The 20,550-nt window shown below is 37.6% G+C and overlaps 1 protein-coding gene across 4 annotated transcripts in view; it reads right to left on the bottom strand.

The window, feature by feature from the left end:
- Window positions 1–20,550, bottom strand: part of PDSS2 (decaprenyl diphosphate synthase subunit 2) — a 233,325-nt gene that overhangs the window by 187,239 nt on the left and 25,536 nt on the right. The window lies entirely within an intron of this gene.

The raw sequence follows: 20,550 nt of genomic DNA on the forward strand, positions 1-20,550 counted from the left end.
GTGCAGGGAGATTTTTGATTCCTAATTCAAAATTCAACTTTCATTCTTGTTATTGTTATTTCACATTTCTTGATTCAAGATTCACAATTCAATCTTGGTAAGTTGTACATTTTTATATTATCTGGGTTTTTTTTTTCTAAGTTATCAGATTTGTTAGTATGTAATTGTTCATAGAAATCTATGTATTACTATGGTTATCTGTTGTATTGTTTGCTCTTCTATTTCTCGGTTTTTGAGTCTTCTCTCTTTTTTCTTAGTTATGTAGTTAAAGCACTGCCAATTTTATTTATTTATTTTTTTTTTGAAAACTGTTCATTACTTCCAATGTTATTGCTTATTCTGGTCTTTATTTTATTTTTTTTTAAAGATTTTATTTATTTATTTGACAGAGAGAGAGACAGCCAGTGAGAGAGGGAACACAAGCAGGTGGAGTGGGAGAGGAAGAAGCAGGCTCACAGCAGAGGAGCCTGATGTGGGGCTCGATCCCATAACGCCGGGATCACGCCCTGAGCCGAAGGCAGACGGTTAACCGCTGTGCCACCCAGGCGCCCCATTATTCTGGTCTTTATTTTATTTACTTCGGATTTTTCTGTTATTTCCTTCCTCTACCAAATTTTAGCTAAGTTTCTTCTTTTTCTAGTTCCTTGTGGTGTGATGTTGTTTATTTGGCCATTTTTTCTTAATACAAGCATTTATAGCATAAATTTTATTCTAACATTTGCTTTTGCTACATCCCATAGGTTTTGGAATATTGTGTTTTGCTTCTGTTTTGAGACATATTTTGATTTGCTGTTTGATTTATTTGGCCCATTGCTTGTGCAGTAGTGTGTTATTCAATATTTACATATTAAATATTTAATATTTACATTGTAGATGTAAAATTTCCAGCTTTGTTTTATTGTTGATCTTTTTTGTACCATTATGGTTGGAAAATATACTTCGTATGATTTTAGTCTTCTTAAATTTGTAATATTTGTTATGTCTCTTCTTATGTGATTTAACCAGGGGATTCTTTTGTGTAAAAACAAACACATACACACACAAAAGGATGAGGGTATGTCAAAGGGACACAGTAGCCAACCTGAAAGAACTCCCAAAGACCAAAGCTAAAACTAACTGAGCAACAAAACAACATAGTAATAGGTAATTAAAAGTATAAAATAAATACACACGAGTCCATGCTGATAAAAGTAAATAATTGAAGAAATAAATAAATAAGGGAGAAAAGAGAGCTCTTTCTTACAGAACAATTACAAATAATCTATGTAGTTAGCTCCTTTTGAGAGTGGGCTGGACTTAGTGGCTTGCGAAAAATAAAGTATGGGGGCTAAGGTAACTTTACAGTGAGAAATCTTGCAAATATTACCTTGGTCAGATGATCAAGGTTAACATCAAAAATGATTAAGTCATACTGATAGAATGTACCCCTAATATACGAAGGGGAATTCATCTCTGTGGTATCATTCCTTTAAAAAAAGCTCAGTCTATATGAGAAAAATATCAGACAAACCCAAACTGAAGAACACTCCACAAAATAGTTGCCCAATGACCCTCAAAACCATTAAAGTCATGAAAAATAATTAAAGACTGATAAACTGTCACAGAACAGAGGAGACTAAGGAGACATGACATCTAAATGCAATGTAGTATTCTTATGATTGAATCACAGAACAGAAAAGTAACATTAGTGGAAAAGCTAGAACAATCTGGATAAAATCTGGAGTTTAGTAAATAATAATGTATTACTGCTGATTTCTTAGTTTTGACAAACGTACCATGGTTATGTAAGATATTAACAACAGGGGAAAACTGGCTGAGGAGTGTACAGGAACTCCGTAACAGCTTTGCAACTTTTCTGTAAATCTCAAATAACAAATAAAATGTGTATTTAAAAATTATGCCAGGAATACAGATATAAACCAGAACTATCCTGGAAAAAAACAGGACATTATGCTCATCTGATGTATAATCCAAGTCTACCTTCACTCTTCATATTCCTTGCTGAAAATCTAGAGAATAACAATTGAGTTTGTGCTATTTAGTGATCGATGGAAAATCTAATTGGATTCCATCACGGCTAAAAAAATTTTTAATTTTTTAAAACTTTCTTTTGTAATTCTTAGCACGAAATACAAAATAATGCTTCAAACAAGTCTCCTTGAGCTAATAAAGGCGGGGAGGGGGGAGACGCAGAAGGAAAGATAATTTATGATAAAAAGACTTTTTACTTAGAACTTCCTATCCCTTCAAGTTTTATATTTAGGGCTTAAGTATTTCTCTTGTGGAAGAGATAACAACAACATGGCTATTGGAAAAGAAATCCCATTACTCATAGGATCAGTGATGAACTGGGAGGCCCACAATATGACACCTACAGCTCAGGAGAGGTAAGAAAGAAAAACAAATTGGTAGAGTTTAAAAAAAAAAAAAAAAGAAGAAGAAGAAAAAGAAGAAGACAATGACGACGACCACTTATAAGGATAAGAGGGAGTAAAGGAAGATATGAAAACTGACTAACCACCTTCTATTCTGGCTGGTAGCAAATGGACTACATTTTTAAATTAACTCTTTGTACAACTCTGTCTGCTGTGGTAAGGGCTAACATTCTCCTTAGAGAGTTCCTGCTGCCAGAAATAGTTTCTATTCCAAGCAGGGAGGGGGGAAGGGAGACATTACAGAGAGGGTACAGAAATCATTTGGAAGCCAATATTTTTCTTGATGCTTTTCCCCCTTCAATAGCTGTAAGAGGAGGGTAGGTGTTTCAGGGAGTTAAAGGTATTTCTAGTATACTAAAATGGCATAAACTCACATATTTCACTGGCGGAGGGAGGTGCAGCAAACTAGAAATACTGATGAAGTGATTTTCTAGAATGTCCAGTTTAACAATGCATATTAAAACTAAACCTAACAGTAATATAATACATATTACCCTTATTTTTCCCCACAAATTCCATTTTGTTCATTTATATATTCAATAAATATTTACTTCATTTTTCTTCTATGTTAGGCATTTTTCGAATAGCTCTATAGGTTTTGAAAAAAAATACATGCTCATTATTTTAAAATTCGAGAAATTCAAACACATACAAAAATGATAGGGGGAAAAAAATCACCCTATAACCTACTACACAGAATTTAACATTTGGTGAAAAAGAACAAAAAAATCTCTCTTTGCCAGGCTTATTAATAAATATTTTATACAAAACACTTTAACCACTTGTCAAATAAGAAAAACTTCTTTAAAACATAGAATAAGTAGCTATGAAGTTTGAATTTTGTATCAATACTATAAAAATAATCTGAGAATTCAGTCTAATGATTATCCTTCACCTAAAGTATACCTTATAGAATTTTTCTCTGCCTATTTCTACTTAGCCTGTAGTATATAAAATGGTTAGCTACTACCTGTAGCAGTAAAACAAGCAGTAACAGGGCACCCGGGTGGCTCAGTAGGTTAAGCATCTGCCTTCGGCTCAGGTCGTGATCCTAGCGTCCTGGGATTGAGCCCCGTGTCAGGATCCCTGCTCAGGAGGGAGTCTGCTTCTCCTTCTGCCCCTGCCCCTCCCCCTGCTCATGTGCTCACGCTCTCTCTCTTTCTCTCTCTCTCAGGCTCTCTCAAATAAATAAATAAAATCTTTTAAAAAAACAGTAAAATACTGTTGAAAACCACCTTATAAGGGGGAGAGAAGACTACACAAGCATTTTCATATTTCTCTTTGATTTTCAGTTTCATGTTCATCTTGAAAATTCTCAAAAGAAAAATTTTCAGGCATTTTCTTACTAAATACAATTTTAAAGTAACTTGAGCATGATTCATTAGCTTAAATATGAATGTGAAAAATGACAACATTTAAGGCTTTCACAGATCTGAATTTTTAATGCAGAAATAGAGTCAAAGAATTTTTCACAAGGTAAAAGGAAACATTACTCTCTTCCTTCTTCCTTCTCATTCTCAGTTACATCAATATCAATAGATGGGTCTCCAGACTTCCATCCTGGCCTCCCTTCACTTTCTCTCCACCCCACCCCAGTGTCAGAAGTATGGGCACACCCAGGATTGATCCCAGAACAATCGCACCAAGACCTCAAACTTGGCACCTCCCTACTTGGAGTTTAGCCTCTGTTTTGACTCCATTCTTGCTGCCCCATACCCAATACACTGTTTTCATGCCCAACAGGGTGAGGGGTAGGACAGGACACAACTGCCCATGTCTCTACTTAAATATCTTCTCAGTATCATTTCAGGTATTGGTGGGGCTGTTAATTTTTTCAACCACCAGCACTTGGTTTAATTAATTTTTTTCTATTGTTTGTCCATTTTCTATTTCACTGATCTCAGCTCTTATTGCATTCCTTTTACTTACTTTGGATTTACTTTGTCTTTTCTAGTTTATTCAAGTAGAAGACTAGACCACTGTTTTAAAATGATAAATTCCCTCTAAGCATTGCTTTCACTGCATCCCACAAATTGACATGCTGTCTTTCATTTTCATTCAAAATAGAGTTGACCTCTGAACGACACAGACTGTGCTGTGTTGCCTGTTGCCTAACATGTGAAGAAAGTTGTTTCAAGTATCTTGTCTAGTTTTCTAGCTGTTTAAAGAGACAAGGCAATTCTAGATTCTGTTATTCTCTCCTGGTGACAAGCAAAAGTCCTTTCTCATCATATTTGATTGTATGTCAAACACTATATGTAACTGTAGAGACTACAGATAGTATTATTTTCCACAGAGGTTTTGCCCTTTCCTCTGTTATGCAAAAAGGACTGAACTGGGTAGGTACTGGAATGGAATGTAGCTTTAGATAGACCTCACTAACTTCTATTTTCAAATGTCTCGAGGGTAAAACTGTCACTTATTTGGCACAGGCCCCTTCCTCTAGATTAGTGGTTCTCAAAGTATAGACTGTGGACCTCCAGAGGTCACTGAAGGTTGTGTGTATGTGTGTGTGTGTGTGCGCGCACGTGTATGTGCGTGTGTGTGTGGAGGGGGTTAATTATAAGAATAAGATATTATTTGCCTTTCTATGTTGACATTGACAGTGACGGTGCAAAAGCAATAATGGGTAAAACTGCTGCAGTCTTAGCACAAGTATATTCTTCAGTGCAATGCACTCACAATAAGAGAAATGCCAGTTTTACTAAAAACCACCCTTGATGAGGGGTGTCTGGGTGGCTCAGTCAGTTAGGTGACCTACTTGATTTCGTCTCAGGTCATGATCTCAGGGTCCTGGGACTGAGCCCCAAGTTGGGCTCTGTGCTCACTGGGGAGTCCATTTCAGGATTCTCTCTCTCCCTCTGCCCCTCCTCCCCCTGCTCTCTCTCTCTAAAATCAATCCATCAATCAATCAATCTTCTAAAAAATCCCTGATGAAACAGTTAGTAGCTAATTTTATTAAATCTTTATCCCTGAGTACACATCTTTTTTATAATCCAAGTTACAAATTGGAAAGCAAGCATAAAGCATCCTGTTGCATACCAATGTGTGGTAGTTCTCTCAGAAAAAAGCACTCCTGTGATTCTTTGAGTAATACTGTGTTAGCTGTTTTTGTTTTTTTCAAAAAACACCATTTTTCCTTGAAAGAACAACCAATAGACAAATTATGGTCTTTTGACTTAGCTATTCAGCAGGTGTTTTCTCAAAAATGAATGCAATGAGCCTGTTACTTGAAGGGATAAAAAATAACAGTATTTGTTGCCAACAATAGAATTTGAACTTCTAGGCAAAAATTAGAATTGCAGAAAACTTGTATCAGCTACCACATCTCTGACAACTTTCCAATACTTACGACTTTTCTAATGAGATCAGCGGTGATATTAAACAAATATGATGTGAACTTTTAACATATTTTATAATGAAACATGTTAATATTTGAAAGATTTGCATACCTCGGTGAACCAGTATTTCCAAATGACCAATGAATGATACACAATTATGAGTGGGTAAAAGATCCATTCAAAATACAAGACAGAACAATGGATTTTAATGTATTAAATACAAAAAGTTCATTAATAATGGTTTTGGATTCCACACTGCAACTAAACTTTAAGAAACTACCACCTGTCAAGTTTTGGCATAGGATCAAAGAAGAATATTCACAATTATCTGAAAAAGCTATTAGATTACTTGTCCCTTTTCCAACTACTTATCTGTGTAAGGCCCGATTTTCTTCTTTTACTTCAACCAAAACACCACTTTGCAACAAAGGAAGGCAGAAGCAGATATGAAAATTCAACTGTCTGCTATTAAGCTAGAGATTACAAAAATATATAATAATTCACTCTTCTCAATAATATATTCTTGTTTTGGGAAAAATATAATTTTTTATAATTATTAATGTTACCAGGTAATGAGTTTATTATTACTTTAAAATTAATAAATATTTCAAAATTTTCTTACTTTTAACTCCCAAATTTCTGATATAGTAAACATCAACAGATATAACAAAACTGCTTGGGGTGTTCAATAACTTTTTTTTAAATCTCTATACCCAACGTGGGGCTTGAATTCACGACCTCGAGATCAAGAGTCATATGCTCCCGCCACTGAGCCAGCCAGGCGCCCCCAATAACTTTTAAGATTGAAAGGGGCTCCTAAAACCAAGAGTTTGAGAACCTAGCAAGTCTAAGCACCATGAGACTAAAAGATTTTACTCATTTTTTCCAAGCTAGCCCCCTGCCTCCTACACTGCCCCAGCACTTAGCAAGTGTCTTGTGGGGGAACAAAAGGCTGTACATTTTGGGCTTGCCTAGACTTCCATCTGTCAAACCAGCCCACACAACTGTTAAAAGAGCTTCTGATCTCTCTTTTTCCCTCTGCTTGGACCAAACCTAAAACTAGGAACATGCCCATACTGGGCAACTGCTCAGGAAAAAAACAGCTAGCCACCTCAGTTCACATGAGAAAGGCTCTTGCTGCTCTAAAATTTATCTCCTCCTCTTTGTTTCCACAGTTCTCAGAACTTTCAAAGTAAGATTTTTGGAATTTATCCATTTTCTACAAAGGAGCTATGTCCTGCCACTACTTACTACATACTCGCCAGACATCTTTTTTTTTTAGATTTTTTATTTATTTTTGTGAGAGAGAGAGAGAGAGAGAAAGAGAACAGAAGCGGGGCGCGGGGGGGGGGGGAGGGACCAAGGGAGAAGCAGACTCCCCACTGAGCAGGGAGTCCCATGCGGGACTTGATCCCAGGACCCTGGCATCATGACCTGCGCCAAAGGCAGAAGCTTAACCGACTGAGCCACTCAGGCACCCTACCCAGACATCTTTTAATCCACTACCAAATAACAATAGCTAACACTGCATATCATTTACTATCTGCCAAGCAACATTCTAAGCACTTTAATAATGCTTAGAACTCATTTAATTTTCAAGTTAACATAAGAAGACATCTTCACTAAAGTCACAAGCTCATAACTAGCGAAGCCAGGATTCAAATTCAGGCAGTTTGGTTTTAAAGTCCATGCCTATAACCTCTAAGAAGTTACTCTTTGCCTTATCAGCCACGTATTTTTCCCCCAGGAAACAGCCCACTGTCATGATTACTATTACCACCTCAAGGCAGAAGATGTCTAAATTTTTATCTGTAGGTCTAACCTGTTTAACTGCTTGCTGAACTTCTAGCTGGATATTCATCACATCTAAAACCAGTGTATCTTCTCCACTCCCCGAAAACTTCCCTTCGCAAACTTGTCCTTTCACTGGTGCCGGTTCTTCCTCTATCCTTTCCATCTTTGGTCAATCTAGGATTGACCTTTCCCCCTTTGATTTTCCTTTCCCCTCAATTCCGAAAACATTTATATCTATGCCAGTACTCTCCAAACACTGATTCACAACCAAGCTTACAATAGTGCCCAGAAAAACAGTAATACAATGTGCCGGTCTATTTAAAACCCATCCTTAACTCTGATACAATTCCTACATTTTACTGTTAGCACGCTTTTCCTTTTATGAAATAGTGATAATAGATAATAAGTTTTTTAAAATATTTTTTTCTTGGTAAACTAAAAAGTTGACAACACTATAATAATTCCCAAAGTTATCTGGTTGATTTGTTTTGAAAATTTACTGAACCAAGAAATTTACCAACTTTATCAATTTATCAGGATCTGCCTCTGACTCTCCCATCTCTTCTCTAATATAACAAGATATAACAGGTCAGGTATCCTACCCAGACAGGCCCAAACAAAAGTAATAAAAGTTAGTAACTTTTGCGGCCATATCAAAAAGTTATAAAATGTAATGAAATTGTTTCCAAGTCTTACAAGTTGGCTTTTCAAAATGCTCAAGGGGAGCCTGGCTGGCTCAGTCCAAAGAGCAAAGAGCGTGTAACTCTTGATCTCAGGGTTGTGAGTTCAAGCCCCATACTGGGTATACAGATTACTCAAAATGCCCAAAAAAAGATACTGCTTTCTTACTGCTTTTAGACCCAGTTAACTATCTCTAAACTCATTCCCTTCTCACTCGCTATACTGCTCCACTTAGGTATGTTGTGAGCAATGAAGTTACTCTATTTCTAACAGCTTTGTACAGAAATCTTTTTGTGGTCTTAATCATGGTAAAACCACCTTCACTAAACATTTTCTGATATACAATCTTACTTGATTTACAAACTCCTACATGGATTTCCAACAATTTTTGCTTTTGCCCCCATGCAGGTAGCAAGTAGCACATTTTGAATGACAGACTATGAAAGTTAGAACAAATCTGAAATATCTACTCCAAATTCTCCATTTCATCGTTCAGAATAGTAGAGCTTAAAGTCACATAGCTAGTTAGTGAATGACACAGTTGAGACCAGGAAGCTAAGCCTTCCAGATGTCTAGGGAGTTGCATAAAGGTCTAATTCACAAGGGAAAAACCAAAAGTCAGATAGAATCAAGATGGAAATCATTACACTCCTAGAGTAAAGGAGGAATGTAGGGCAGGATAAGGCAGGCATACACATAAGCAGCTTCACTAGTGGCCAAATGAAGCTGGATTGCTTTGGGTCCACAAGGACTGAAAGTCATGCTGATGTGCAAGGCTCCAGAGGAGTTTAGAGAGGAGGGACACCAAGAAGCCAGTGTGGATGATGAACCAAAAAGAATATATCCTCCTATTTAGTCGCTAATAGGAAAGTACAGTGCAGCCAAAAGATTAGAGCTTTGGGCCATCAACAGAGAAATGAATCAAAATATGGTATATCCATACTATGGAGTATTATTCAGCCATAAAATAGCTGCAGCATTCTGATACATGCCACAACATGGATGAACCTTGAAAACATTATGCTAAGTAAGCCCAAAGGACGAACACTGTACAGTTCCACTTACATGAGGTATCTAGAATAGGCAAATGCATAGAGATAGAAAGCAGAACAGACATTATCAAGTCTGGGGAGAGGGAGGGAATGAGGAGTTATTGTTTAATAATTACAGAGGTTTTCTTGTTTTTTTTTTTTTTAAAGATTTTATATATTTGTTTGACAGAGAGAGAGACAGCCAGCGAGAGAGGGAACACAAGTAGGGGGAGTGGGAGAGGAAGAAGCAGGCTCCCAGCAGAGAAGGGAGCCCGATGTGGGACTCGAACCCAGGACCCTGGGATCACGCCCTGAGCCGAAGGCAGACGCTTAACGACTGAGCCACCCCAGCGCCCTGACTACAGAGTTTCTATTTAAGAGATGAAGAAGTTCTGGAAATGGATAGTGGTGACAGTTGCACAGTACTGTAATATACTTAATGTCAGTGAATTGTATACACAAAAATTGTTACAATGGTGAGTTTTATATTCTGTATATTTTACCACAATAAAAAACAGGGAAAAAATTTAGTTTTGGAGGTATGAGGAATTTTTGGTTTTCTGTGGCATTAATCAACTTATCAACTTGTTAGTTACAGGTTATCTTCCCTTAAAAACTTTTCTTGAAAAAAAAATAATAAATTCTAGCACTTTCATCAACAGGTAACGTATTTTAACAAACTTAGAGGAATTGTAGGAATCGCCAGAAAACAGTAAAACCAGCCCTGATTGGGTGGTACTATAGTTCTTATTAAATGGTTATTTAACTGTCCTATACTGATTTCTTTTTCTTTTTTTTTAAGATTTTATTTATTTGAGAGAGAGAGTACAAGTGAGAGGAGGGGCAGAGGGAGAGGAAGAAGCAGGCTCCCCACTGAGCAGGGAGCCCGATGCAGGACTCAATCCCAGGACCCAGGATCATGACCTGAGCCAAAGGTGGATGCTTAACCGACTGAACCACCGGGGCACTCTGTCCTATACTGATTTCTATAAGACATTTAAAAAATCTCATTTGCCAGGAGACGAGACCAAAGACTCCCTTGATCACAATGCCACAGGGATAGAAGACCCCTGAGACTGTACAACTGAGTTAGCTCAGCAGATCACTGATTTTAGCCTCTGGTACCCTTAACCTAACAGTGTTCTCCTCCACACCTGGGATCACAATCTCAAATGCCTGAAGAAACCAGAGGCCAGGCAAGGAATATAAATCAATGAAGTAGGGGATGAATCTTGAAGGACAGGGGAAGACAGACAGCTATGGTAGCCTGGAGTGCATCTGCCATGGCTGCCACGTGGTAATGCTGGTCCACTAGTGCTGTGCCTTCTGAATTTTCAAAAAAGGCTGGAAATTGATTTTTCAACTTACTCCACAAGCTGAGCAAAACAGATCTGAGAACCCCAAGTAGCCTACAGATCCCCAGTTTGTGTTTTGCACTCCATGCGCATCCTTCACCAAGCTAGGAAGGAGAACAAAACTTCCTAGTTATGTATATCTCAGTTTGGATAGAAGGACTACAATTCCCTAAGAGCAAGGCAGCAGGCAACGTCCAAGAAATATAAAAAAACCAAGAGTAAAACAAAAAGGCAATTGTTTTTACAGACGCATCAACTGCTTGATTTATTATTTTTTACTTGAAATGTGTTTATGTTATTGTATGTAAATTATATTTCAATAACTTTCATTTATTCTTCTAATTGAAGTATAATTAATATACTGTGTTACATTAGTTTCAGGTGTACAATATAATAACTCAACGCTTCTATACATTACTCAGCGCTCACCACGGTAAGTGGAGTCACCATCTGTCACCAAACAGTACCACCTTACTGATGGTACTTTTCATCTCTGTGACTTAACTTATTTTAGAACTGTACCTCTTAATCCCCTTTATCTATTTCACCCATCTTCCCACCTACCTCCCTCCGGCAATCACCAGTTTGGTCTCTATATTTAAGAGTCTGGTGTTTTTTCGTTCTCATTTCTTCTGTTTTGTTTCTTAAATTTCACATATCGGTGAAATCATATGGTATTTGTCTTTCTCTGTCTGACTTATTTCACTTAGCATTATATCCTCTAGGTTCAACCATGTTGCTGTAAGTCCAAGATCTCATTCTGTTTTATGGCTGAGTAATATTCTATTGTAAATATATACCAAATCTTCTTTATCCATTCATCTACCATCTATGGACACTTGGGTTGCTTCCGTAGCTTGGCTATTGTAGATAATGCTGCAATCAACACAGGGATGCATTTACCTTTTCAAATTAGTGTTTTCAAAAGATCCCAGTAGTGAAATTACTAGATCACATGGTATTTCTATTTTTAACTTTTGAGGAACCTCCATACTGTTTTCCATAGTGGCTGCACCAATTTACATTCCCACCAACAAACCGCAGGAGGGTTTTTTTTTTTTCTTCACAATCTCACCAACATTTGTTTTTTCTTATCTATTTGATTCTAGTCATTCTGACAGTGTAAGGTGATATCTCTTTGTGGTTTTAATTTGCATTTCAAAAAGGCAATTTTCTTAATATATGAAAAGTAAAAACCTCACAATTAAAGTATAATGTTAAAATAATCTACCAGCTTTCAAACTGTGAAGATCTGAGATGTGGCTATGATAATTGGAGAACACTGGAAGAAAATGTGAAGCAGCTACAATGTAACTTTTAAAACTCATCAAGGACACCCTACAAATCACGTGATAGGGAATATGACCCTAGTGACCGACGACAAACTTCTTCCCTATGCCATAACGTAAAATGTCTGTTGTGTCATCTTGGACCTCACTGTCTTAAATTCTACTAGATTTTTACAACTTGGTGAATATAACAAATCTAGATCTGCAGTTGGATGTATTAATTCCCAGATTCCAACTGAAAATCCTGTTTTGTCTATTTTTTTTTTAAACTGCCTATTTGATTTTAAAAAAAGAAATACAACTGGAAAGAGAAAAAAATATTTTGGCAAAAAAGCTGCTTTCTTGCAGTTTGACTTAGATACAGTAACCAAGAATAGTAGAGGAATGAAAGCTATTTTCTCTTTCTCTTTTCACAAACTAGTCACTCCTTTCCAAAGGTAACCCTTTCTCTTGCCGAAGAGAGTCAGAATTCTTCCCTAAATTTGATCCAGCTAATTTATTCACAAACAGTATCATTTCCTTCTACTAAAAACAAAACAATATATAGCAGGATCTAGCTAGCATTATGTGTTTTTGTGCTAGGCATCATGCTAGACACATAACAGGTATCATCTCATTTAATGCTCACTATCGTATGAAATAGGTACTTTTCTCTCCCTGCTCTCAAGAGGCTTATTTTCTAGTGGAGAGAAAGACATTAAACAATCCTAACAAAGAATGTACAACTGCATTTAAAACCAGAGTTAGAAAGGAGATGAACAAGGTGCCAATAATGTATAGAAAACTTGGCCTTATCCAAGGAGACTTCTTTGCAGAAGTAACATACTGTTAAGATCAAAGGGTAAGCACATTCTAACTAGGTGAGTCCTCCAGGCCAGAGGAACCATGTGGGTAAAAGCCCTGCGATGAAAGGAAGCACAATGAATTTGAGGTAGAGAAAAAAGGCCACAATCTGCATTCATCTAACCTTACCCACATGGCCTCCTTCTAGTCTATCCCCACATTCCTGAAGAATATAAAAGTGGATGTGAACATACTGAAAAACAGCCCATGTTCTCAAATAGAAGTCTCAGCATCATAAAGTGCTGGTTCTCCCATACTTAGTTTATTAACCAAAGTGATCTAAATGAAAATATTGGAGAAACTAATTATAAAGTGCATATTGGATCCTGAAAAGCCCCGAAGAGCCATGAGGGGGGACTAACTCTTCCGGATATTAAAATATACCATAAATCTTCAATTAAAGCAATGTAGTATTGGTGCATGAATTGACAGACTAATACAGCAGAACTAAAAATTCAGAAATTCACTATGTTCACATCCACTTTTTTTTTTTAAGATTTTATTTATTTATTTGTCAGAGAGAGAGAGAACACAAGCAGAGGGAGTAGCAGGCAGAGGGAGAGGGAGAGGCAGTCTCCCCACGGAGCAGGGAGCCCAATGCCGCACTCGATCCCAGGACCCTGGGATCATGACCTGAGCCAAGAAGGCAGACGGTTCACCGACTGAGCCACGCAGGTGTCTCTGCTCACATTCACTTTTCTATTCTTCAGGAATGGGGGATGTAGACTAGAAGGAGACCAGGTGGGCAAGGTTAGACAAATGCAGATCATTTCTGGTAACTGAAGGATACAGAAGGGATAAACTCAAGACAGAATAGAGTGATAAGAGGGCACAGCAACATTTAATCACCCAGTGAGCCTGTGCCACAGAGGCAGGGAAGGAATGCCTAGAAAGTCAGAAGAAAAGCAAGTAAAAGGTGTTTTCCAAGAAAAAAGAAACTGTCAATAATACAATTAGAATAAAGACTAAAAGAAATCCATTAGATTCAGTGATATGGAGGTCATTAGTGATCTTGGTAAGATCTATTTTGAGGCGTATTTTATAATTTATAGGCTGGAAGCCAAAGGGGGACTTACACTGCAGTATGGCCAATTATAACTATTTTGCTCTGATTTGCTCTGATTTGATCCTAAAACGGTCTTCCTGAAAATCAACATGCCACTAAATTCAGAATATAACCGTGCAGTTATTATTCCTAAAATGGAGTTACAACATAGTCATAGAAGGGGGCTCTTGAAGAATTCATACTGTATCAGCTATAGGGTGAAGAGGATGGCAAACATGAAGTAAATTTTTTCCCAAAGCAAACGAGGCTATAGCTTCAGAGAAGGATTTGGCTTGGGGTCAGCCCCGCGACACTCTCCAGTGGGCCGGAGAGCCACATGAAATAGGCGCTGCCTTAACAAGGTGCGCAGAACAAGGCCCTGGCTGCTTGCAACCACTTCCTTCTGCATCTCGTCAAGATACCGCTCTCTCTCTCCCTTCAATCTGATCTCCAAGTGCTAAATATGGTCTCTTCTGGGTTAGTTCCAACAGAAGCACCCATCTAAGGCTTCCCTGGTAGAAAAGTAAGGGTAAAAATTATTACTAATTCTCTCCTAATATTCAGACAGGATAGCACACGGAATCTAGCTTCGAGGAGACAGCAAAAGGGTTCCAGGAAGAGAGGAGTCAATAAAATAGGAACAATACCTTGGTCAGATCCAAAGTGGGGCTGAACAGGCCCTAAGGAGAATACCCCGTGGGAAAGTCCAGAAACCTGGGGCTGTGAGGACGGAGAACATACATGGACTAAGGCAAGGCATTCAAGGGACATAATCACAAAATCTTCAGGAAAGACCTTAGATGTGACCTGGCTCAGAAAGAATGCTTCAACAAAAAGGAAAGAAGAAAGGTGATTTTACACCACTATTTTACCACTCGGAATGAAGCCAAATAAAACCAGGACTCTCAAATGGAAGTGATTAACTGAGCAATTCCTAGGTAAAAAATAAAAAATTTATAGTTCCTGCAGAAATCTTCAGAACGGAAAGAACTTCCAAGTTCACCTAAACTGATCTGCATGCCAAAACAAATTTCCAACGTGGAAAACGAGGGTAAGTGAAATAGACCAACATCTTTTACCTTCCTTTTTAATACAAATTTGGACCAAGAATGGAAACAAAAAAATCATAGCATTGAAATGCAGAAATCCCAAGTCCTTTCTACCACTTATCAGCTGTACAATTATAGGCACATGTGTTGTTACAGTATTATACCAAAAGCACTAGTGAGGTCTCTTTCAGGTGTAAGATCCTTGTTCATAAAAGGAGGATACTACTCTCAGATAAGGATTATCATCATCTTTGTTTGCAAAGATACTGGATCAGCAGATTCAATTAAAATTCTTAAGGTAGAGGTAGAGGGGAAAGAAGGGGTGTCTGGAATACAGAAGACCATAACAACTCCTGATTGTAACTCATTGGGGAGGTGAATTATAAATCTCTTTAGGTGGTTCTACACTGATTGTACCTCCCCAACTTCAGCCCCACTTCACAGACCATCCAACACAAAGGTATTCAAAAAGATCCGGATCAACTGAGGTAATGTAATGCTACAAACTTCTACATTATTCTGCCGAACTAGTGCCAGAGGTTGTTCATTCTTAAGTGGTAGAATTAAGGTACTGCACCAGAGCACTGTATTCACTTGGTGAAACCCACTCCCCGATACCAATTCTCTGTACAAGTTTGTCTCAAAAGAAAGAAACAGGGGTTGGCTCTTGTTTTAGCTTAATTTGCATATCTCTTTTTTGGAGCCAGGGGGAAGTAACACAGGATATTAAAGGATGTGGTGGCTATTCTGGGGGGCAAACTTTTTCTTTATAGAATTAGAACTGTGCTAATTCTTAGCAAGGAATAAATCACGTATTAGTACATTATGGTGACAGTTCATTCTATTTACTGTAACTGAGGGGAAATGCATTTTACTCCTATGGTAAAGTAACTGAACTCTACTCCCAGGCATGTGCCTAACTCATATTTCAAGAGAATGAATTTGTTTGCTTTTTAAATTTTATTTATTTGAGAGAGTGAGCAAGAGAGAGAGAACGAGCAAGGGGAGGGGCAGAGGGTGAGGGAGCAGCAGACTCCCCTGCTGAGCAGGGAGCCCAACACGGTGCTCCATCCCAGGACCCCAAGATAAAGACCTGAGCCGAAGACAGACACTTAACCAACTGAGCTACCCAGGTGTCCCGAAGGGAATGAATTTGTGAGCACAGGATACCACCAACTTATGGCAGGCAGGGTAGTGGCATGTAAGCCATGAAACAGGAAGCAAACAGGAAAGGAACCCAGCACAGGCATTTGAGCGTAATAAATATAATAGCAATCTAGAAGATGAACGGTTCATGTTGTTTATGATTACAGACTGATTATTCCTCTAAGTGCAAAGGCTATCCAATAAGTCATATCTGGGTTGATATGTTAGCAAGGTACTTTCACCAGATAATAAATTAGAATGTAATTAAAGTACATTCTGTCTGTTTATCATAGACTAAGATAGCTTACTATAATTCTCAATTATCTGCATGAACACACAACATGACAGCATAGTGAATAAACCTAGCAAAGGGCAATAAACATCTTAGGACTGCACTAAAACTGCTAGATTTCTTCTTCAGTCCTTTTAAAAATTTGTTTCTAATTTTGATAAATTGTATAAACAGAACCAAATTAATTTGGTACTTGCTTGGTACAGTAAGTCATACAGTAAGTCTGGAGTCGTTAAGTCCCTGAACTTCTTAGCTTGTTAGCAATTTGCTAAGGGCAGTGACTAAATCATGAAAGATGTAAAGAAAAATAAAATTGAATATTTACCACAAACTTTTGTTAGGTGAAAAATTTTAAGCATAGAAAAAAGAAGAATTACAAAGGAAAAAACAGGGAAGAACAATTTAAAATTTTTTAAATGTGTGTTTAAAAAAATTTGTAGCATATAAGGCAATAATTTCACCATATAAAGATGTCTTACAGATTAATAAATCATTCTAGGAGAAATAGATGAACAAAACACAAAAAGAGAAATAAACAGCAATATGGAAAAAATTTTCAAGTAGATTAAATTTAAATCAGGATAACATTTTTTCACCTGATTAGCAAAAGTCTTTTTTAAAAGGATAATGACCAATATTGGCAAAGATAGAGTGATGCTGGTGTTCTCATACGTTGCTGATAGTGCATATCAATTAGAACTCTTCAAAAATACAATTTGAGAGCTTGAATTAAACATTACAAAAAAGGTTTATAATATTTAGCTCAGGGGGTACCCAGGTGGCTCAGTCCATTAAGCAGCTGACTCATGGTTTCAGCTCAAGTCATGATCTCATGGGCCCTGGGACCTGGCTCCATGCTCAACAGGGAATCTGCTTGAAGATTCTCTCACTCTGCCCCTCCCCCCACTCATGCTCGCACACGCGCTCTCTCTCTGGCTCTCCCTCTCTCTCCCCTTAAAATAAATACATAAATCTTTAAAAAATATGTATTTAGCTCAGTACTCCCACATCCCGGAATCTATCTAACACCTGAAAATACTTATCACAGCTTGATCTATCAATAATAGGAATCTGAAATAACATGAAAATCCGACTACAGCGTAAAGGCAATGTTAAATACGGTATAATCATGAATGGACTATTATGTAGCTTTCAAAATGATGGTTATGAAGACTAAGCAGAAAAGGATAAAAAATTGTATATGCAAGGGGCTCAGTTGTTAAGTGTCTGCCTTCAGCTTGGGTCATGATCCCAGTGTCCTGGGATCAAGCCCCACGTCGGGCTCCCTGCTCAGCGGGGAGCCTGCTTCTCCCTCTCCCACTCCCCGTGCTTATGTTCCCTCTCTCGCTGTGTCTCTATCAAATAAATAAAATCTTTAAAAAAATTGTATATGCAAGATGATCACGTTCTAAAATATGCATATTAAAGAAGACTAGGAAGGACAATACCAAAGTGACAATCTTTGTGTTGAGCTGGTATGGCAGGCTGAATAAATGCCCTCCAGCCCCAAAAGATGTCCAAGTCCAAATCCCTGGAAGCTGTGAATGTTACTTTACTCGGCAAAGGAACTTTACTGGTGTGATTAAGTTAAAGATCTTGAGGTGGGGAGATTAACCTGGATTACCTGGATGGGCTCAATATAACCACAAGGTTATATTTCCATAAGAGGAAGTTGGGAGGGTCAGAGTCAGAAAAGGAGATGTGTCGACAGAGGCAGAGGTTGGAGCGATGTGGCCACAAGTCAAGGAAGCTGGGCAGCCTCTAGAAGTCAGAAAAGGCAAGGAATGGATTCTCCCTAGAGGATCAGAATGAACTTGGCTCTGCAGACACCTTGATTTTAACCCCGTAAGACCCATTTAGGACTTCCGATCTCCAGAAAAGTAAGACAATCAGCTTGTGTTATTCTAAGCCACTAGAATTGTGGTAATTTGTTACAACAGCAATAGGAAACTAACATAGATGGTAAGACTGCCCTTTCTAAACTTTCTGCAATGTTCATGTCACTTTCTAATATACAAATTTAGCTAAGATTTAAGATTCTAGATGAAGACTGCCTCTGCTGCAGTGGCTCTCAGTCCTGGCTGCAGTTCAGTGTCAAGTGTTCACCTTTGAAGGAAAAGAAAGAAAAAAAAAATACCAATGCCCCAGTTTCTCTTCATTCCCAGAGATTCTGATTTAGTTTTTGTCAGGCTCAAACATCAGTACTTTTTAAAAGCCCCGTGTACTAATGTGCAGCCAGGGTTGAGAACAACTACTCTGGTATAACAACTCATGACTGACAAGTTTCTCTAACCCAAAGCAAAAATGTTTACCAACCTGAAACTACATCTCTTTCAAGAATTCTGAGGACACTCAGCAACAGTTTGTCTTAGTTTAAATTGAGGTCTAGGACTGCACCCTCATTTAACTGGCACTGTCAAAGAAAAAGAAAAAATAAAACCACTTCTGCTTCCTCAATGTTTCTCATTTCTGGAGTTCAAAGGACTCTTCAGAAATACAATGCTCCAAGAAAAAGATTCTTAGCTGCTACCCAAGGCCCCATATTCAAATTAGAGTAGTTCGCAAGAAGAACTGTGCATCCTTCCCTTTTCTACTGACAATTGACTTTATTATAAGACTACTAAAAAATGTAAGATATCTAGTCTTTGAATTTTTTACAGCATATTCTTTAAATGGTGTTGACTAGCCAAGAGAAGTGAAGTTCCTCTGATAATGTGTTCTTTGAAGTCATATTTTCACTCCACTTTCCAGGCATCAAGCCATATATTATTAAACACACACGTAGACACTTTAGTATATTTGTGAGCAAATGTGTAACTTAAGGCTTTCAAATGTGAGATTCTCAGCTATAGAGAAATTATTGATCAAGTCTTATGCATCTCTCGGTCAACTCGTAGCACCACTTCATATTCTTTCAGCAGGAAAATCCACATATGAGAGACATCGTTATCAACCAAGTGTGTCCAAAGATTGATCTCCATAGCAACTGCAACTCTGCCACATGTAGTGTATAAGGCATCAGCGTTAACACCACATGCACACAAAGTGTTGGTATTATGTAGTCCAGACTGTGGTTGCTGTAGAAACCTAAACCCAAGTCCCTGACAACAGTGGATAAAATGAAAACAACAACAGAAGGGTCCTTGAATATTTAGCCATCTACTCCTTTGCTTTCAAGCAGGATAATGTCATTTTAAATGCTCTATAATAGTCTCACTGATATCATGAAAGGAATACTTTCTACAAAAATAATGTTAAATGATAGCATGTCTCTGTTTAACATTAAGAACCATTTCCTACTCCCTAAAAAATTCTTCCTCCCCCCTTGTGCTCAGTTGGGGTTCAGAAGCTCACCCCAACCAAGTACTGTCACCTTCTACTGACCTCAGCCATAGCTAGTCCCACACACACAGGCAATCTGGAGAGGTGCCAGGTTTTGCCGCCACCATCACAACTATGACAGATATAAACAAGTTTATTCTAAAATAATTATCCAAAAGAAGAATAATGTAGGAGGAATCACTTTATCTGATTTTAAGTCTTACTACATAGCCAACAAAATCAAGACACTGTTGTATTGGCAGAAGAACAGAAGCATAGATCAATGAAACAGAGAACCCAGAAACGGATCGATACAAATACACCAACTGCTTTTTGACAGAGGTGCACGCGCAGTTCAGTGGAGCTCGGGTCGTCTTTTCAACAAATTATGCTGAAATAACTGGACGTTCACAGACAGGAAAAAAAAAAAAGAACTTTGACTTAAAATTCATGCTATACACAAAAACGAATGCAAAATGGATCATGGATTTAAACGTAAAGCATGAAACTATAAAACTGTTATTTTTTAAATTTTATTTGTTTTTAATTTAAGCAGCTTTACTGAGGTGTAATTGGCATACAATAAACTGCATGTATTTAACATGTACACTAAAACTTCTAGAAGAAAATATACGAAAACATCTTTGAGACCTAGGGCTAGGGAAAGACATTACATCAAATTTAGGAGGAAAAATATCCAACTTATGGTATATCTATACAAGGAATATAAGGTAGTTATTAAAAATTAAGTTCATTTAACATTAAAAGCAATTCTCTATATACTGCTATAGAAACAAAAATACACACATGGACAAACTCATTTTTATAGTCCTGCAGACTATACACCAAAAAAGTAATACTAGCTATTTCTAGATGGTAAGATTATGGGTACTTTTAAAATAAATTTCTATGTGGTCTAACAGTGACT

The sequence above is a fragment of the Ursus americanus genome, chromosome 11 (genome assembly GCF_024610735.1).
Source record: "Ursus americanus isolate L20-20 chromosome 11, mUrsAme1.1.p, whole genome shotgun sequence".
In the NCBI taxonomy this organism is placed as follows: domain Eukaryota; kingdom Metazoa; phylum Chordata; class Mammalia; order Carnivora; family Ursidae; genus Ursus; species Ursus americanus.